The 21360-nt window shown below is 38.0% G+C and overlaps 1 long non-coding RNA gene across 2 annotated transcripts in view; it reads right to left on the bottom strand.

Annotated features, from left to right (window-relative positions):
• Window positions 1–21360, bottom strand: part of LOC306870868 — a 1223475-nt gene that overhangs the window by 767406 nt on the left and 434709 nt on the right. The gene's annotated exons all lie outside the window — the stretch shown is intronic.

The raw sequence follows: 21360 nt of genomic DNA, 5'->3' as shown, positions 1-21360 counted from the left end.
ATTATCTACGTTAATATTATAGTCCATATCCAGATGGTGGATCAGCACCTAGAGACAATCTCTACAGACCTGAATGTCAGTGAAGACCACAACCACTACATGAGTCCTAGAGACAGATCCCCAGAGAAGACCTCATTACCTCGACGGTCATCGGCACAGACCACTGGAGCCAGATGAGTCCTCTGCACAATCTGACTTGTGTTGCAGCCTGGAATTAAATCACATCATTCTGGTTTCATCTGGCCAGTGGAGAATTGGCCCTCCCACTAAGCCTGGTTTCTCCCAAAGTTTTTTTTTCCATTTCTGTCACTGATGGAGTTTTGGTTCCTTGCCACAGTCACCTTAGGCTTGCTTAGTTGGGGACACTTAATTTTTGGCAATATTGTCAGCTTGATTGCACAGATACTATTTGAGGAGAACTGAACTGAGCTGGATGATGAATCAACTGAATCACTGAATCAACAATGACCTGACTTTAACAGAAAAATATACTGTTATTGTCTTTTTGCATTATTGACACACTGGTTTCCTGTTTAACACTGTAAATCTGCTTTGACACAATCTGTATTGTCTAAAGTGCTAAATAAATGAAGTTGACTTCATTTGATTTGAGGGTGCACTCTTTTGACTTATTTTTGTAAGTAATCACCTAAGAGCTACCTTAGTTACTGTACAGTATGTCTCTGCTCCGTATCCTCAGTGGAGTAAGAAAAGGACAATTAGTTCAAACTACATTCTCTGAAATTTTGTTTATTGCTTATCTTGTTTTAAAGATGGTTAGTTTTACTGAAAAAACAAGGCAAAAATACTGATCCATAAAATGATTTTTGTATAGAAAATTCCTCTGGGACTTAAAAAAAAGAAAAAAAAAGGGTTCCTCATTTCAAAGCACAGTTCACTATTTGCATCTCAAAAGATTGAAACAATGGAGCTTGTCAATTTATGTGGACCATGACGTGCAGTACTGGCTGTAATCAGTTAAGCCACATCAGACATTGACTGTACACCATTAAGAACAATTATCTGAATAATATAATGCTTACAGCTCACAATTCTAGTCACTTTAATTTGAGCAAAAAAAATTACATTGGTTTCTGTCTTGACCATTTCCGTGAATTGCAATTGACATTTTTGCAGGAAAAATTACTCGGTTGAAGGTCACTCACAAGGTTTTACGTCAGCAGTGTTTTAGCCAGTTAGAATTTTAATTTGGTACACCAAACATGCAAAGGCATCTCAGTTTGAAAGTACTTGCAGTATGCAGTTCATATGCACTGGGGGATGGGGGATGTATAGTAGTGTTATATGTTTCTTTGTTTGCAGTTCTAGGTTTTCACTCAGCATACAACATAATATATGACCTCACATTACTGCCTTGTCCATGAATCTCAAGTTCTTCCATGTGACCAGAGGGTTTTAAGTCATCAGCATCCTTTTTAAGGCATAGCTGTTGGAACTGAGAAGGATGCCTAGAGCAAGACTGCCTTGTGTGCTGGAAAATTCTCTAGTCTGTGCCCATCACCCATAACCACACCAGAGCAAAACTAGGTCAACCCTTCCTTTCACGGATCTCCAGGGTCTTACTCAGCCCCTATCCCCTTCACTGCTCCCTTTGTCCTTCCCTTGCCTATATATCCGTTTCCATTCCTTGCACAAAATCTGTGTGTGTGCATACCCTCCACTTCATTGCTACCATTCCTTTCTTTGCATTTTTTTATCTGCCTGCAGAGTAAGAGGCCAGAAGAGTTGTGATGAGTTCAACATTACAAAGCAAAGAGGGAGAAAGTGGATTCAATATTAAACTGAGACAAGCAGCCACAGAGAGTCCTGTTTTGACATCCTCTCCCCTCCTTGCTGAACACGATAGATTTTGAAAGCGAAAGTACCGATAAAACAGCGCACATAAGAAAGCGATTGCACGCTTTAGCGAGCGTCAGCAACTGCACGCGATCACAGATTGCACGCTCTGTGCCCCCCCCCAAAATTATTTACTGCCACATTGAAGTATGGGAAGTATGGTGGCCAAAATTGTTCAATTCAAAATCTTACATTTCAATAATTTAACATTACCAAAATTTGGGCACATCTGACAGATATTTAAATTGATGAATTTACATTTCTCATGATGCAAAAAAGAATAAAAAAAAAATACAAAAGTAGCATTAAGTAACTGTGGGAAATAACATGTATAAACCCACACAAGCTTATACATAATGCTTATACTTTAATTCTTCTGTAAATCTGTTTTCCACTGAAACCAAACGAAACCTTCAGGAGTTGGCTGTGATGAGCCAAAGGCGAGATCAGTAGGCTACAGGAAGAGTAATCAAAACAAGTGTTTTTTTTTTGTTTTTTTTCCTTTTTCATTTAGGTCTTTCCATATTTTCATGTACTAGTATTAGAAAAGTAAATAGTACATGTTTTAGCTTCAGGCGGTTTTGATTCGATTAAGTACACATATACCCATTTGTACTAATGCAGGTTTATATAAGCCAGATCTGCTTGGTACACTGTAAAGTACATTATGTACCCACACATTCAGCTCAAAAAGGCTTGTATGTCATTACAGGATGAACAGGCATTACAACTGAGGTTTAAAAATATTTTGTGACTACTTCTCGGAAACACGTATTTCATGTCTTTGATGGGAAGACTTTATAATATCGTGTATTACCACATTTGTCTTTTGTAATTACTTCATAATAAAGTCTCACTTGCCAAAATCACACAATTGCATGTGTGAATTTGATAAGTCTAATCAGCTCAGATCTTCCACCTTGATAATTATACATCTCTAATGCCCTAAACTGATGTTTTAGAATATAAATATCAGAATTTCCCACATTTACTGAACCAATAGTTTCATTTGATGGTCTAAGAGTATGAACTCAGACTCAAATGTTGGCCTCTCAGTCCTTTATGAAGCATAAATAATGGTCTTAAGATAAATGTTCTTGGAGCAATATCTGTGACATTCAAGGATTTTTATGTTCAAGCCCACTGTATATCTGAAGAGCTGTTCTGTCATTACTGAGACCAGAATATACAGAAAATATATTTTCCTTTATTTATTTTTGTACTATTTTGTATGACTAATTTACTCCATGTTGTCAGTTTAAATCTGTATACTTGCTTTTAGAATAAAAAATTAAAATTAATAAATGTTATATGTATACATGCATTTATCTATCTATCTATCTATCTATCTATCTATCTATCTATCTATCTATCTATCTATCTATCTATCTATCTATCTATCTATCTATCTATCTATCTATCTATCTGTCCATCCGTCCGTCCGTCCATCTATCTATACACATCCAGTGTGTATCACTTTAACATTCATATTTAAATGCACAAAAACACTGACATTCAGAACTAAAGCTTAAGAAAAAAAATGAAAGGGTTTGAAGCTACTCTTTCCATTATTTCCCCACACAGGATTAGGAGGAGTTTAGGACTTACAGTTATTTAAATCACGGCAGCCATGGCTATCTACATCAATCGAGGATGCAAATTCTCTTTTCAAATAAAACTGTTGGGTAGCAGAACAGACAGAAGATCCATCAGACATAGTTCCCACCAGACTGTTGCCTCGAGTCTTTTTAAGCACAGCGTCTCACAGTCGGTTGATCTGGGCCTTTTTCAAAACACTGTACTTTCCTGCTTTTAAAGGTTTAAAGTATCATGTTCGCACTGCACACTAAAGAGCGATGGGACTAGACAGCGTCATTTAATTGCCAGCTTGAAAGAGGGAAATGCTGTTGTAAATAGTGCCGTGTATTCAGGGCTAATCAATGCTAGGGTGCAACTAAGTAAAAGTAATAGCTGCGTATCTATGCAAACTTATTATGTTAATAAATGCTGTTTTTATGTCTTACTATATTGCAAATGCAGTCAAATAATCAAATGTGCAACGAAACAATCTCATATGTGGTGCTGGGAAGTCATGTAGACCAAATGTTTGAAAAATCTATTTGCTGTTACTCTTTGTTTAGCAGAGTTTTTATAATGTAATTAATAATAATGGGTTTTCATAGTTAAAGACTGAAAGCCTGGATCTGGAACAAAAGTAAAATAATAAAATAGTGGCCTGTACATAAATACATAAAAGTGTCTGTAGTTATAGAAAAACAGCCAAAGGTTTTATGGGAGTAAATATACCCCATACTGTGCTGTGCTGTGAATGTGAACTTAGCCACCAGTAATGTCATTGAAGATAAGTCCAGTGTCTTCAGTGCCCTGTTTGATATATTTGCCCATATAAATGTCAACATATGATATATTCTTCACTATATTAAGTTGACAACCGAGGTGTTGTCTTGCAAGAAGGATGGTTCTTTTAACATCTGTGCTGGAGCACTGACATACATGAATTATGGGAATTATAGAAGCTTTGGTATGCATGTATAATGTTCAGTAAAGCAGTGATTGATGGGTAGAAAAAAAGAAATAGAGATGCATAGCAAGAAAGAGGGCTCTTATCCAGGTTTGTTTAAGTAAGCGTTGGTGGGTGATGTATTTCACAGGTTCCTCTTATGTCACTGGATATTATGGGATAGACTATGTGAGAATTCTCAGCTTGCTCACAAAAGTGGGAGAATCAGTGAATGGGAGGCTAAATGAAAGGACAGAGTCAAAAGAGCCGTCACTGCAGCGGTGGAATAAGGAGTAAATGGTTCCGATAAATGGTTTAGGGGGCCCAATTTGTGCAATGTGAATTTTTTAAAAGGTCGATTAGACATTCACTGAGGGGTATAGAGGGACCTTCTGTTGCCTACCTGCAGTGTTCAGTTAAACTAAGAAAGAAAAACAAATGTGCAAATGGTTTGTACTATGCTTGCGGGCAGACATAGAACTTTGCTCTCATTTCTCAGAACTACTGAGTACAGAAGACATACTATGCCTTGCAACTTCTGGGAATGTGTCATAAATTAACACATGTACTTTCTGGGCAGCTGAAATTGCAATAATTGCATTGCAGTGGTTGCTCAATTTCAGTTCAGGTTGTTCAAGTTAGGATGTTCTTTGCATATAGGTGGTTGCATGTGGCCCAATTCAAAACAGCCCAACCCCGTCAAGTCTCTATAATATTCTGCAAAACTTTGGGATTATTTTTTTGCCATTTCATCATCCATCAGACAGAAATGCAAATTTGATTGCTTAAAAGAGTAATAGCACACTTTTTTACACATAATTTGAGATAGGTGTTATAATGAGAATTAAATTGTAAAATCTTTACAAACCACCTATATTAAACATGAAAATCCCACTACTGTATGTATGCATGTATGTGTATATATATATATATATATATATATATATATTGTGACGAGTCGGCTGCCTCCCCCCTGTCCATCATCACCACCCCGTCCCGTATTCGCCGCCCTTCACCAGGCTCCCGACGGGAGTGGGTGTGTGAGAGAGGAGGGGCGCTGAACACGCAGGGCTGGCGGCGTGTGATGAGGCGCACCTGACGTCAATAGAGCCTCATCACCGCCGCCGTTTAAACGCCGAGCGCACCTCTCCTCGGGAGACCGGTCTCTTCCCCGTGCATGCACGCTGGTGTCCTCGTGGGTCCAGGAAGGGTGCGTCGAGCAGGACTGCCGCACCCGTTAGGCGGCTGACGGGCCAGGATGCCGGGCCGTCGAGTCCCCCAGAAGCGCCGGGAACCAAGGAGTAGGAACGAGACGCCCCCGCCACTCGCTCCCGGCCCCGAGAGGGGAGCGCGTGCGGCCACCGGACTCCGCCCCTTCCCTGGACCCTTCCCTGACGAACAATACCCTCCTTCACTAGCCCCGCGGCACAGCGAGGACACCAGATTCCCCGTTTATTTGGACACTTTTTCCCCTTTGGACACTTTATTTTATCCCTTATTGTTTAATAAAAACCTCTCCGAGGCTTGACGCCACGCCCACTGTGTCTGTCGTTGGCTCCTCCCGCCACAATATATATATATATATATATATATATATACACACACACACACACACACTCACCGGCCACTTTATTAGGTACACCTGTTCAATTGCTTGGTAACACAAATTGCTAATCAGCCAATCACATGGCAGCAACTCAATGCATTTAGGCATCTAGATGTGGTGAAGACGAATTGCTGAAGTTCAAACCGAGCATCAGAATGGGGAAGAAAGGGGATTTAAGTGACTTTGAACATGGAATGGTTGTTGGTGCCAGTCTGAGTATTTCAAAAACTGCTGCTCTACTGGGATTTTCATCCATCTCTAGGGTTTGCAGAGAATGGTCCAAAAAAGAGAAAATATCCAGTGAACAGCAGTTGTGTGGAAGAAAATGCCTTTTTGATGTCAGAGGTCAGAGGAGAATGGGCAGACTGGTTAGAGATCATAGAAAGGCAACAGTAACTCAAATAACCACTCGTTACAACCAAGGTATGCAGAATACCATCTCTGAACGCACAACACGTCGAACCCTGAAGCAGATAGGCTACAGCAGTAGAAGACCACACCAGGTGCCGCTCCTGTCAGCTAAGAACAGGAAACAGAGGCTACAATTCGCACAGGCTCACCAAAATTGGACAATAGAAGATTGTAAAAACGTTGCCTGGTCTGATGAGTCTCGATTTCTGCGGCGACATTGAGATGGTAGGGTCAGAATTTGGCATAAAGAACATGAAAGCATGGATCCATCCTGCCTTGTCTCAACGGTTCAGGCTGGTGGTGGTGGTGTAATGGTGTGGGGGATATTTTTGGATATTTTCGCATCATGGATGTGCAGCTGACAAATCTGCAGCAACTGCATGATGCTATCATCTCAGTATGGACCAAAATCTCTGAGGAATGTTTCCAACAGCTTGTTGAATCTATGCCACGAAGAATTAAGGCAGTTCTGAAGGCAAAAGGGGGTCCAACCCGGTACTAGCAAGGTGTACCTAATAAAGTGGCCAGTGAGTGTATATATGTGTGTGTGTGCGTGTATTATATATATATATATATATATATATATATATATATATATATATTGGACAACATTCATGGGCTACATTTGACTCAAGTCGGGGGGGGGGGGGGGGGGTGCTATTGCAAGGTATTGTGTCAATACAGCGCAGTGATGAATGACTTACAGAGGTTGTTCTGTGGAATTTTGGTCATTAACATCCCGTGGTAGCTAGGAATTACAGAACTTCAGTCTGGATCCAACCATTACATGATCTGAGATGACCGAACACCTGAGATGGAGGATCAGCGCCGGGAGATGACGTATGTGTCCCTGATCGTAGGCAGAGGCCAGACACCTGGATGAACGCCAGAGACAGATCCCCATTGAGGACCCCGCCACTTAGACAGCCATCGGAAAAGACCACTGGAACCAGCTGAGCCCATTCAATCTGACTTGCTACAGTTTGGAACTGAACTGCTGGTTTGTTTGGCCAGAGGAGAATTGGCCCCCCGACTGAGCCTGGTTTCTCCCAAGGTTTTTTTCTCCATTCTGTCACCGATGGAGTTTTGGTTCCTTGTCGCTGTCGCCTCTGGCTTGCTTAGTTGGGGACGCTTCATTTCCAGCGATATCGTCGACCTGATTGCAAAGACACTATTTAAACTTATTGACACATTATTTTCCTTTTTTTGATATTGTGCAGTGCTTTGACACAATTTGCATTGTAAAAAGCGCTATATAAATAAAGGTGACTTGACTTGACTTGAATTTTGACTCTTGAATGGCGATGGTTCCTGTTTTAAGTGTAGGTTGATGGCCTTTTATTTTTAACAAGAAATGTGCACGCTGCCTGCTTTTCTGATGTTCATTTAAGCTTTCTATGTCTTTTCCCATGTCACTTGAGGTGACACTTCATTGTGGTGAGGCGCGAGGAAAAAATAAACGATTAGTTGTGGGACTATTCTGTCATAGATTGCATACCATTAATTGTTTTACTTTCTACCGTCCGTTACTGGAAATTAAATTACTGCTTGATATGTCCCGATTTCAATAAAGTTGACGCACGCTTTTAGTCCGTAAACTGGATCTCATTCAAACATGCTCCCACATGTCTACGTCACGGTGTGGGGAGATTTGCAAAACACCCGCCCAAATGTTTACACAAAGACAGGGGGCATGATTTTTATTCTCGCTGTAGTGCTGCTGTTGCTGCCGCCCGTGCCATGTCGTGGAGATGCTGTTTCGTTGTGAAAGCAAAACTACTTTGGTTGGGTTTCCAAAAGAGGACACAACTAGAAATCAGTGGTTAAGTTGTATTTACAACAGTTTCAGAAGAGTTCAACCCAAATATTAGAGTGTGTGCAGCGCATTTTACGGAGGACTATTTCCTGAACCTGAAAGAGTAGCCTGCCAGCTATGCACAAAGGCTGTTTCTATAAAGTGGTGCAGTTCCAACTTTGCAAGGACAGTCTGACGCTTCTGACTCACAGTCTGTAAGTACGTTTTTGCCACCGATGATTCAAACGCGAGTTTTGAGCAGTGTAGAATTTATGCTTCTTGTTTGTCGTTTCTCCAATCACAAATGCAAACATGGTAATGTTTAAAAAGACAGTATAAGTCAAGTCAAGTCACCTTTATTTATATAGCGCTTTTAACAATACAGATTGTCAAAGCACTTAACAGTATCAAATTGGAGGATAGAGTGTCGGTAATGTATAATAAGATTAAACACTCAATTTTCAGTTAAAGGCATTTCATTATTGAATTCAGAGATGTCATTGTCTAGCTCAGTTTAGTTGAAATAGTATCTGTTAAATCATATTGACGAGAATCACTAGAAATTAAGTGTCCCCAACTGAGCAAGCCAGAGGCAACAGTCGCAAGGAACCAAAACTCCCTCTGTGACAGAATGGAGAAAAAAACCTTGGGAGAAACCAGTCGAGGGGCCAGTTCTCCTCTGGCCAGGATATTATTGTTTATTTATTGATTTAATTAAAATTCTAAATGTATAAGTGTATTATATTGCTATTTTTATATTGTTGCCATTTCTAAAAATAATAGTATTATGTAGTTAGGTATTTTATTATATTTTTCGTTATTTTGTTTTATTTTTATTGTATTTTTTGTCGAGGTCTTCACCGGGGATATGTCCCCGGGGCTCATCCAGGTGTCCGGCTTCCGCCCACGATCAGGGAGATATCATCTCCCGGCGCCGATCCACCATCTGATCCAGAAACAGACTGAGAAACAGAATAAGAAAGAAACAGACAAATATTAGCATAGATGCCATTCTTACAATGTAACGAGTACATTGTGTGTTATCAGGAGTGTTCCCGGTTCTGGTTGATCTAATTAATGCAGCCTAACAATCCTTTAATGGATTTGAATAATAGAAGTGTAGTAGTGTGTTATGTGTAAGCCAGGTTAAAGAAATGTGTCTTTAATCTAGATTTAAACTCACAGAGTGTGTCTGCCTCCCAAACAGTATTAGGTATATTGTTCCAGAGTTTGGGTGCTAAATAGGAAAAGGATCTGCCGCCCGCAGTCGATTTTTTATATTCTAGCAGGGCTCGCAAAATTTCAAAATCCATGGTAGCCCTTCGGGCAGGTACTCTTCAGATTTTGGTATTATCAAACATAATACCAAAGAATGCAGCGGACGTGGAGGACTATAATGTGATAAGAGCTCGCGCAGGTACTGAGGAGCTAAGCCATTCAGGGCTTTATAAGTAATTAACAAGATTTTAAACATTCTATATGATGTTTGATAGGGTTTTACAGTTGCCAGAAACATGGCTTTCAAATGAAAGATTGCTATCAAACAGCACACCTAGGTTCCTAACTGATGAAGAACAATTGACAGAGCAGCCGTCAAGTGTTAGATAGTGTTCTAGGTTATTACATGTGGGGTTTTTAGATCCGATAATTTACATCTCTATTTTTTCAGAATTTAGCAGTAAAAAGTTACTCGTCATCCAGTTTTTTATATCGACTATGCATTCCGTTAGTTTCTCAATTTGGTGTGTTTCACTGGGCCGTGAAGAAATATAGAACTGAGTATCATCAGCATAACAGTGAAAGCTAACATCATGTCTCCTGATAATATCTCCCAAGGGTAACATGAAAAGCATGAAAAGTAACGGCCCTAGTACTGAGCCTTGAGGTACTCCATACTGCACTTGTGATCAATATGATACCTCTTCATTCACTGCTACGAACTGATGGCGGTCAGATAAGTATGATTTGAACCATGCTAAGGCACTTCCACGAATGCCAACAAAGTGTTCTAGTGTATTTAAAAGAATGGTGTGGTCGATAGTGTTGAACGCAGCGCTAAGATCCAGTAGAACTAATAAAGAGATACAACCACAATCAGATGATAGAAGCAGGTCATTTGTAACTCTAATGAGAGCAGTCTCAGTACTATGACAGTCTAAATCCTGACTGGAATTCCTCACAGATACATTCTCTAAGATGGAATATAATTGTGAAGATACTACCTTTTCTAGTATCTTTGACAGAAAAGGGAGATTTGAGATCGGTCTGTAATTAACTAGATCTTTGGGGTTGAGTTGTGTTTTTTTTATTTTTATGAAAGGCTTATTAACAGCCAATTTGAAGGTTTTGGGGACATATCCTAATGACAATGATGAATTAATAATAGCCAAAATAGGATCTATGACTTCTGGAAACAGCTCTTTTAGTAGTTTACATGGAATAGGGTCTAACATACATGTTGTTGGTTTAGATGATTTAACAAATTTATACAATTCTTCCTCTCCTATAGTAGAGAATGAGTGGAATTGACCTTCAGGGGATCTATAGGGCACTATCTGATGCGATACTGTAGCTGACGGCTGCATGGTTACAATTTTATCTCTCATAGTATCGATCTTGGAAGTAAAGTAGTTCATAAAATCATTACTGCTGTGCTCTTGGGAAATGCCAACACCTGTTGATGCTTTATTTTTCGTTAATTTAGTGACTGTATTGAATAAATACCGGGGGTTATGTTTGTTTTCTTCTAGAAGAGACGAAAAATAATCAGATCTAGCAGTTTTTAATGCTTTTCTGTAGGATAGGGTATTTTCCCGCCAAGCTATACGAAACGCCTCTAGTTTTGTTTTCCTCCAGCTGCACTCCATTTTCCGGGCTGCTCTCATTAGGATGCGAGTGTGCTCACTATACCACAGAGTCAGACTGTTTTCTTTTATCTTCCTTAAGCGTAAAGGAGCAACTGTATCTAAAGTTCTAGAAAAGAGAGCGTCCATAGTTTCTGTTACATCATCAAGTTTTTCTGCGCTGTTGGATATGCTGAGGAATTGAGATAAATCAGGAAGATTACTTACAAAGCAGTCTTTTGTGGTAGAAGTGATGGTTCTACCGTACTTGTAACAAGGATTAGAATTTACAGTTTTAGCTATATGGAGTTTACACAAGACTAGATAATGATCTGAGATATCATCACTTTGCTGCAGAATTTCAACACCACTAACATCAATTCCATGTGACGGTATTAAATCTAAAGTATGATTTCGACAATGAGTAGGTCCTGAAACGTGTTGTCTCACCCCAATAGAGTTCAGAATGTCCATGAATGCTGGTCCTAATGCATCTTTTTCATTATCGACATGGATATTAAAATCGTCGACAATTAAGGCTTTATCTGCAGCCATCACTAACTCAGATAGAAAATCAGCTAATTCTTTAATAAAGCCTGTGTGGTGCCCTGGTGGCCTGTATACAGTAGCCAGTACAAACATCATAGGGGATTTATCACTGACACGTGTTTCTCTAGATAATGTTATATGCAGAACCATAACTTCAAACGAGTTATACTTAAAGCCTGCCCTCTGAGAAATACTGAGAATATTGCTATAAATTGTAGCAACACCTCCCCCTTTACCTTTTGGACGTGGCTCATTTTTATAGCAGTAATCTTGGGGGGTAGACTCATTTAAAGTAATGTATTCATCTGGTTTTATCCATGTTTCTGTCAAACAGAGCAAATCTAGGTTATTATCACTGATCAAATCATTTACAAAAAGTGGTTTTGTAGAAAGGGACCTGTTATTCAGTAAGCCAAGTTTTATCAGTTGTTTCTCTGTATTGTAAACATTTTTTATTTGTTGAACATCAATTAAATTGTTACTCCTATTTGGTTTGGACGTTTTCTGTATTTTATAGTTCGGGGAACAGACACAGTCTCTATAGTGTGTTATCTAGGTGAAGGATGTGCTGAGAATTAACTGTGACGTGAGGCAGCTAGCAGACGGTCGGTTTAGCCAGTCTGTCTGCTTCCTGACCTGGGCCCCAGTTAGTCAAGTACGAACTCTAAGACTATGTGCCATATTTCTAGAGAGAAGAGCGGCACCACCCCAGTACGGATGAAGACCATCTCTTTTCAACAGGTCAGGTCTGCCCCAAAAACTCGTCCAATTGTCTATAAAGTCTTATTCTGCGGACACCACTTAGACATCCAGCCATTGAGTGACAGCAGTCTGCTATGAATCTCGTCACCCCGGTAAGTAGGGATCAGGCTAGAGCATATTACAGTGTCTCACATCGTACTTGCAAGTTCACACACCTCTTTAACATTATTTTTAGTGATCTCCGACTGGCGAAGTCGAACATCATTAGTGCCGATGTGGATAACAATCTTACTGAATTTACGTTTAGCATTAGCCAGCACTTTTAAATTGTAGGTGTCAGGCGCTCTGGGTCCCGGTAAACATTAGACTATGGTGGCTGGTGTCTCTATTTTCACATTCCGTATGTTACGTCTATCTGTGTGACATTTATGTTCTAAGCCCATAGGTGGCGTTGTGGGGGATTTCCATTCTGCGAGAGTCGTGTGACGTCATCAAGGATTCCGGATAAATAGGCTGCGAGGCGACAATGGCGGTCTCTCTCTTTCTGTGGCTCCGCTTCCCATTGTTCTCGCAAGCGTCTCTTTCATCACCTCTTTGAGGCTATATTTTTGTTTTTCGTTATGCTTAGGTTTAACTTGTAAATTTGTGTTTTGATATGTGATATTCTTTTTACTTATCAGTTGCGGGTAGTATTTATATTATTAGTTCATGTTTTGTTTATTTAGTAAGAACTGAGCGAGGGAAGCAGGTGTCCGAAAGACTCACCTATTCTTATTTCGGGAGTCAGGTAAGAGCTTTGTTCCGAGAACAGGTGTTGTTAGGAGTCTGTTTTCTTAGCTTTCCTACCCGTGAGCTGACTATTTTTTTCTTTGTTATTATTCATTAGATTGTGTTTATAAATATTATTTGTGAACTGTTGTGTATTATTTTCTAAAGGTTTGAGTTGAATACCGTAAGTGAATTAAATAAGAGGCGTCTTGAAATTCACATCAGGTGTTGTGATTCTTTTCATATGTTCAGCCTGTGTCCTTTATTTAATTGTTTGATTTAACGAGCCTTAAAATGGTTACGGGCAGTAACACCGTACAATAACGATTATCCATGCATTTGTTTCATCACGTCTTGATTACTGTAATGCCCTCTTCATTGGTTTACCTGCCAGCTCCATCTCTAGATTACAATACATTCAAAACTCTGCTGCTAGAATACTCACTCATACCAAACGTTCTGCTCACATCACCCCAATTTTGTATGATCTCCACTGGCTCCCAGTTGCCTACCGTATTAAATTCAAAATTCTCCTGCTCGCTTTTAAATCCTTGCATGGCTTAGCTCCCCCTTATCTGTGTAATTTGCTTGTCCCCTACACCCCGACTCGTTCACTACGTTCCTCTGACTCTGGCCTTCTCGTTGTCCCTCGGCACCGCCTTTCTTCAACGGGGGGCAGATCATTCAGTATTATTGCACCCAAACTCTGGAATTCCCTCCCTCGCTCACTTTGCTGTATTACCAATATCTCAGAATTTAAATCACTACTCAAAACTCACTTGTTTTCTGAATGCTATACCTTTGATTACTGATTCCATGCTTTGTCTAATGAACTTGTTCTTTTCATGCTTTGTCGCTTCAGTCTGCTCTACTTTGTATTTGTATTTTTGTTATGCTTGACTCTTTATCGGTATGTTGCCCTGTCCATATAATGCTCCTTTACTGTATCTATACTTATTGTTATCATCTATGCTTACGTGAATTGTCTCTTCTTTGTTAAATGTACATTGTGAAGTGTCCTTGAGCACTGGAAAGGCGCTATATAAATAAAACTTATTATTATTATTATTATTACAATAGAATTGCCATTTACTAGAGCACTTTGATCAGGTTTCTCAGTGGGTGTGTCACTGAGTGGGGAGAACCTGTTTGATGTTTTGATCGGAGCGGAAGAGTGATGTTTTGACCGGCGACTAGGCCGCCTCACTGTTACCCAGTTGCCCTGCTGCATGGGCTCTACCGGAACCGAACAATGTACATGACTCGCTGAGCTAGTCGCATCCAAAGCTGTATCTACAGCCCTCACATTCTTACTGTCCTCAACTAAAGTTTGGATGCGTGTCTCTAGTTCTAAAATCTTCTCTGTCAGCCTAATTATTTTCCTGCATTTATATTTATCACATGTGAATCCCTTGTCACCGACAGAGATAGATAAACTGTACATGAGGCAAGCAGTGCAAACAACAATAGCAGGAGAAGAAGCCATTACTCACCGTGATTGATTAATGATACCAACTTAACCACTGTTGTTTGATGAACTCGTGAAAAACGGAGCGAGAGCGAAATGAAAACAGAGCGAGAAAAAAAAGAAAATAATAATAGGCACGAATAGAAACGCGAATGGAACTGTGAGTAACAAGCTAACCGGCTAACGAATGCTAACGCGCTGCACTCGCGGTTTTAAAAGCGAACGATCAAATTAGTTAGATTAGATTGAGATGATAATACCAGAAATATGGTGGGAATTAAGTTATAGATTATCACTTTAAACAACAGAGAGTGAAAGTAAGGTAAAGATTCAATAAAAAAGCGGAGCTACAATCGCAAACCTCTCAGCAGCACAACAGACAGGAACAGACTGAAGCAATCGATCAGGCAGAAGCAATCAAAAAGTGCTATTGGTATATAAGGCTGCGTCCGAAATCGCATACTACTTGTGTAGGTACTACATTTGAATTCAAACGTACTTCTCGACCGTTAAAAAAGTACGTTCCATATAGTATGAATGAGGGTAGTATGAATGGAATTCGGACGTACTACATCCGCCATATTCATGAAGTCATCTCATCGATTTACAACGTTTAAACTTTAAGTCAGCCGTTTACTTTGATTATTTTAAACAAGTGCAATTTAACCACAATGAACAACATTTTTCCCTGAGGTACTTGCTGTTTCGCTTTCCGCCATTTTTCGAATATGACACCTCCTCTCCCTTGGCCTCATGGGATAGTAAAGTGTCAATCGTATGCCTACTACAGAATTCGGGCGGAAGTAGTAGGTCATCCGGGTAATTCTCGCCTACTGTTTTTCGAATACTATGAATTCGGACATACTACTCGCCTCGCATACTGTTTTTCGCATACTATATAGTAGGCAAATATGCGATTTCGGATGCAGCCTAAGTCATTATAATCAGTAATTATGTCCCCACTGGATGCAACAAATGCCTCGTTTGTAATGGGTTTTATTGTTTTAGTCTCATCTAGCCGGGAAAGGCCATCACAATACTGTGAGCGGCGTAACATTTCCGTCTCACACTTGAGGTATTCGGCCAATCACAACGCACCGGATAGCTGGCTAATCAGAGCACGCCTCGCTTCTCAGAACGATGAGCTTTGTAAAAATCGATGCGTTTCAGAAAGGCGAGGCATATAGGAGCAAAAATAATGTACAGTATGTGGAAAATAATGTGTTTTTTGAACCACGAACTACGTAAACACATTGCAATACACCAAATACACAAAATGTTCTTTTTAGCAATATCATATGACCCCTTTAACAATTCTCAGAAGACTAACACAATAAAGCACAATAAAAACATGATAACAATAAAAAACATGATTTTTGAAAATGAAAAAAAAACAGAGTTATCTGTTTTTGCAAATAAGCTCTTCATATATAGGAACAGTGAGGCCAATTCCTTTATTTTTGCCATAGACTGAAAACATTTGCGTTTGACATCAAAAGATGAATATGAGACAAGAGATCAACAATTCAGCTTTCATTTCCAGGTATTTTCATCCTGATCTGATTCACAACTTAGAGCACCTTTTGTTTGAACCCACCCATTGCTCATGTTACCAAAAGTATTGGAACATGTGACTGAAATGTCAGCTGATGGGCTGGAACACGACAAACATCAGCATACTTCCATTAGGGAGAACCCCATACTCTTTTTGTCTGCTTCTGAGGGACACTCGTATGTCACAATGAGTTTGGCTAATTTATGATTATGCTGTGCACTGGATTTGAAAAGCACTGTGTGCAAATCAGACCGAAAAATACCCTTCTGAAAAAGAATGTGCATTTGTAGAGTACTGAAAATATTAAAAGTATTTTAAAAACTATACTTGTATATTTACTATTATTGCTATTATTATTATTATTATTAAATAAATGCTGCTTAAATGCACTTAAAGGAAGTTTTATGAATATGTTTCTTAACACACTTGAGTACACTTTTAAAAAGTGCACCTTGTAATAATGTCACAAATTTTTAAAGTATCCATATATTAGAAATAATAGAAATTACATTTAAACATTACAACAAGTCCTACTTAAAAAAACTGTGAAATAATAAATTAAATCAAAAGGACAAAACTGAAAGCTAAATTAAAATTGCACTACATCTCTCACTTTTTTAAGGAAAAAAAATGAAAGTTCATTTATATATATATATATATATATATATATATATATATATATATATATGATCTCTTTAGAACATTTTTCACTTCTTTAAGGTATCAGCCTTTCGTCTACTTCCCATCTACATCTTTGAGTTGCAGTTGGTGGTCTGTGAGGACCTCTGCTTAGATATCCATATTTGATTAGCATGATAATAGCCGTCGCTGTAGAGTTTCCAAAAGACCAGCTGACAGTTCCAGTCAAAATTGGTTAGGCTTTGGAAGAGTTCACGCAATCCAAAATCCCATCAAAAATACACTGTATATTCTGTATATTATTTAAGTGTCAAACATGCATACACTAAATGTTATGGTACACCCCTATGTGGTCATGTACAGGCATTAATAAAACACATTTTAAAACTGCAGTAACTCACAAGAGCCAAAAGCAACAGTCTGCGGACAGAACTGATTTGCTTTGCTTTCAGCTTGTGAGAAAAATGTGGGTGAACTGGGGGAGGTGTTCTTTAGTTTGGAAAGAATGGTAAATTTCTTGTGCATGAAATTTTAATAATGAAATTCAGTTTCTTTCAAAACTGTAAATGATGCATCCTATGTAGAAATTCATCAGGGCTAATGTCTATGCAGATGATAAACCCAAAGGTGAAAATAGAAAGAAAGAGGCACTGCACATGATGAGGGTTTTCTATTTTAGACATGTCTGAACTTGCTTTAAAGCACTGAGACACATTTGAGTGAGTCCGGTGTTCTCATTCAGTATGCAAGAGCATTTCAAGGCCATGAAAGGAGATTTTTTTGAGATTATGAGATATTACAAATATCTCATTTTAAAAGGCAATAAAGGAATAGTTCAACAGAAAAAAAATATCTGTCATCATTTATTCACCCTCATTTTCCTTCTTTTATAACAGTGGTTCTCAACCACGTTCCTCCACGGAGTTTTGGAACATTATGAAAGTCAGTAAATTATGGTAACTTGTATAAAATAACTATTAAATTTTTTTTTAAATTAAAACAAATTGAAAAAGAAAGAAAGAATAAATGCAAGACAGGGTGGTTGAAAATACTCAAAGTAATTCTGCAGACATAAAAGTACTACGGTATAACATTATGGACATATATGGTACAACTTGCATAATATGGTTTACAAGTACCTTGGAGGACCATAAAAAGCATAATTATCAGTGATATAGTATATATAAAAACAATCCACCACAGTACTTGCAAGAACATGTTTTGTAGGTACATAAATCATGAAAAAAGTGGGCTGGTAGTAGAACATGTATAATGCTAATAAACAGAACGTATTCAAATCATTATGCTTCAACCCTGAAGCTCAGAGCTGTGGATGAATGATAGTGGTGTAATTACCTGCAATTGTATATTGCCTTTAGGTCTGTCTGCTCAGCTCTAAAGCGCGGGAATCATGAGTAAATGTTGTTGCTCAAGTTTTGTGAACTACAGTAACTCCTTGCTATCTACCATTGCCTAATTCATCTCTATATAGAGTGCTATAGGTGAAAATGCAAAACAAAGCAGCAGCATTTCAGGACAAACTGTTCCACAATAAGTCATAAACAGTCTCTATCAGTGGAACGATGCTTCTGGGAGACCCAAGGTCTGGATTTGTAATGTCGAATTGAGAGCCTGCAGCTGATGAGCTGGAACACGACAAACATCAGCATACTTCCATTAGGGAGAAACCCATACTCTTTTTGTCTGCTTCTGAGGGACACTCGTATGTCACAATGAGTTTGGCTAATTTATGATTATGCTGTGCACTGGATTTGAAAAGCACTGTGTGCAAATCAGACCGAAAAATACCCTTCTGAAAAAGAATGTGCATTTGTAGAGTACTGAAAATATTAAAAGTATTTTAAAAACTATACTTGTATGTTTACTATTATTGCTATTATTATTATTATTAAATAAAGGCTGCTTAAATGCACTTAAAGGAAGTTTTATGAATATGTTTCTTAACACACTTGAGTACACTTTCAAAAAGTGCACCTTGTAATAATGTCACAAATTTTTTAAGTATCCATATATTAGAAATAATAGAAATTACATTTAAACATTACAACAAGTCCTACTTAAGTGGGTCAAAGAAGCACTCTCAAGTTCAACTAATAGTATTTAATAAAAAAATAAATCTTAAAAGTCTTTTTAAGACTTTTAGGATTGTTAATGCTTATTTTCCACAGCCATTTGTCAGAAAAAATATGTTAATGTATTTCTACTGCTACTGTACATACTGTACTCAGTATTGGTATTATTGTTCACTTGCATATAACTCGTCCAAAATCGGTTTTGCCTGTATTGCCTAAAATGATCAGTATTTTCAGTTGTATGTTTAAGACCACTTAAAGAAGGACATATTTGACCTTAAGAATTTACACATACAAAAAAAAAATATATATATATCGGTTCTTCAGCAGTTCTTTGTGGTAGTTGAGATGCTATACAGCACTGCTAAGTGGTTCTTTGGCTCTTAATCGTAGGGGAACCAATTGATATATAGCACCTATAAAGAGCCTGTAATGGTTCTTCAGCAGTTCTTTGGGGTGGTAAAGGTGCAATATAGTACCATATTTAAAGATATAGGTGCTATGTAGCACTTAAAGTGGTTCCCCTGATTACAAGCCAAATAAACACTTTTAGCGCTATTTAGCTCTTTTTTTTAGAATATTAGAGCATATGATGTTATTATGAGTTCCATGCATCCCTTGTCACATAGTATCTGCAATTTAAGAAACCATTACTAATCTTCTCATATGTTTATCTAAGTAACTCAATAAGAATAAGCAATATAATAATCCAGTAGATTGTGCTGGCATTTCTCACGCTAGTTAACATTATGTCCATGAATTCATCATTCGGAAAACACTGTAGAAAGGTGGTGTGTATAGGAATGCACCAAGGAGGAAACCACAGCTATCCAAACAGAACACTACTGCCTGTCTGAGGTTTTCCAAACTCCACCTATGATCCATGTGACTACTGGAGGAATGTGATACATTAATATATTGCTTTACATTCTAATGTCACAGTAACATTGGTTGCAATTCTTTTGCAACATAGCTTTATTAAATTATTCTCTAGCACAGAATGCTGTAAGCTCTCTCTGTATGCTTTGGATGGTACTCACAACAGGGGATTTCTGCAAGTTAACCTACCCCGTGATCAGGCCACCCACATTCACAGTCATGTGGCTGGGATTGGCCATTCTAAATGAGTCCAGTGTACTCCACATTGAATCCTGACTGACAGGGAATAATGGAACACAGGAAATGGTCCCTGCTTTGATATGACCACAAAACTAGTGCTATAGATTCTGTAGATGTTGAATGAAACCTGCCCACAAAAGACTGAAGGAAATCTAATTTCTTATACTTTTGAGAGAAATAAAAGTTAACATCAGTTGTCTAAATGTAGATGTGTTAAATCGAGAAAGTATTTTTTTCTTTATAAAGTTAGTTTTATTTAAAAAAAAACTATAAAGAAAGGGATCATTTATAGTTATTGTAATAAATGCAATAACTTAGTCATTTATTTTGCTCTAAGCTGCAAAGAGAAAGAAAGAAAGAAAGAAAGAAAGAAAGAAAGATAGAAAGAAAGAAAGAAAGAAAGAAAGAAAGAAAGAAAGAAAGAAAGAAAGAAAGAAAGAAAGAAAGAAAGAAAGAAAGAAAGAAAGAATTTTCTTATACTGAAAAGTTGAAATCAGGTGATAAGATCACATTTCATTTATCTGCGTTCACAGACACAGCATGGTATACTAAATTTTATTGCCCTTTAATTCAATTTCTTGTATTTTCCTTGAAATTCATTACTGTGTATTTTATGAGGAAAATGTGACCAAATTAAGATGAATGTGTCCGAGTTTTTTTTGCAATATCACTGCTTCACAGCGTCCTTAGTGCAACATCCTTAATGCACAGTGATACACTGAGGACATGTTCTGCTCTATTCTGAGAAGGCTAAGTGTTCCAGTACTGAGAAACTCAGAAATTCAGCTTGATTTAATTAGACAAACGGAACAGGGAGTTAGAGAGAATATGTTGCATGAGACTCTTATGCTTACAATCTCTCTTTATGCTTTGCGCACCAGACTGCAAGAATGCACCTAACATTCTAACAAAACCGTTGGAAAATAAACAATTTAAAAATGTGAATCATGTGGAATGGCTTTTTTTTCTTTTTTTTTTCTTTTTTGATAATGCACACAAAAAGTTGTTACTTTGATTTTTTACAACAACAATAGGCCTAAATGATTACCATATTCATGCACCACATTATTTATATCAAGAACATAAAATACCATACCAAATAATTTTACTTGTATTTTTGGCACCATGCTGGATAACCAAGTTGTTCTCACCTGGTTTTATTTTACAACCCAGATTTTACATTTGACATCAATTGGCAATCAAACACATTATTGCTAAATTATTTTGTAGTTAAAGGAACTTGTTCCACTTTTACAAAAAAAAAAAAAAAAAAAAAAGTGCTTGGGTTATTTCTTTCAACATAATTTCACAATTTTGTTATTCAGTACCGCAGTATAAAAATACTGTGACATCTGATACATCATTGATTTATATTTTGTGGACCAATCTAGTAACTTTTGTAAGAAGAGCCACATTAACTAGGCCGTATATTAC

The sequence above is a fragment of the Barbus barbus genome (assembly GCF_936440315.1).
Source record: "Barbus barbus genome assembly, chromosome: 6".
NCBI classification, from domain to species: domain Eukaryota; kingdom Metazoa; phylum Chordata; class Actinopteri; order Cypriniformes; family Cyprinidae; genus Barbus; species Barbus barbus.
This window is presented reverse-complemented; position numbering and strand designations above follow the sequence as displayed.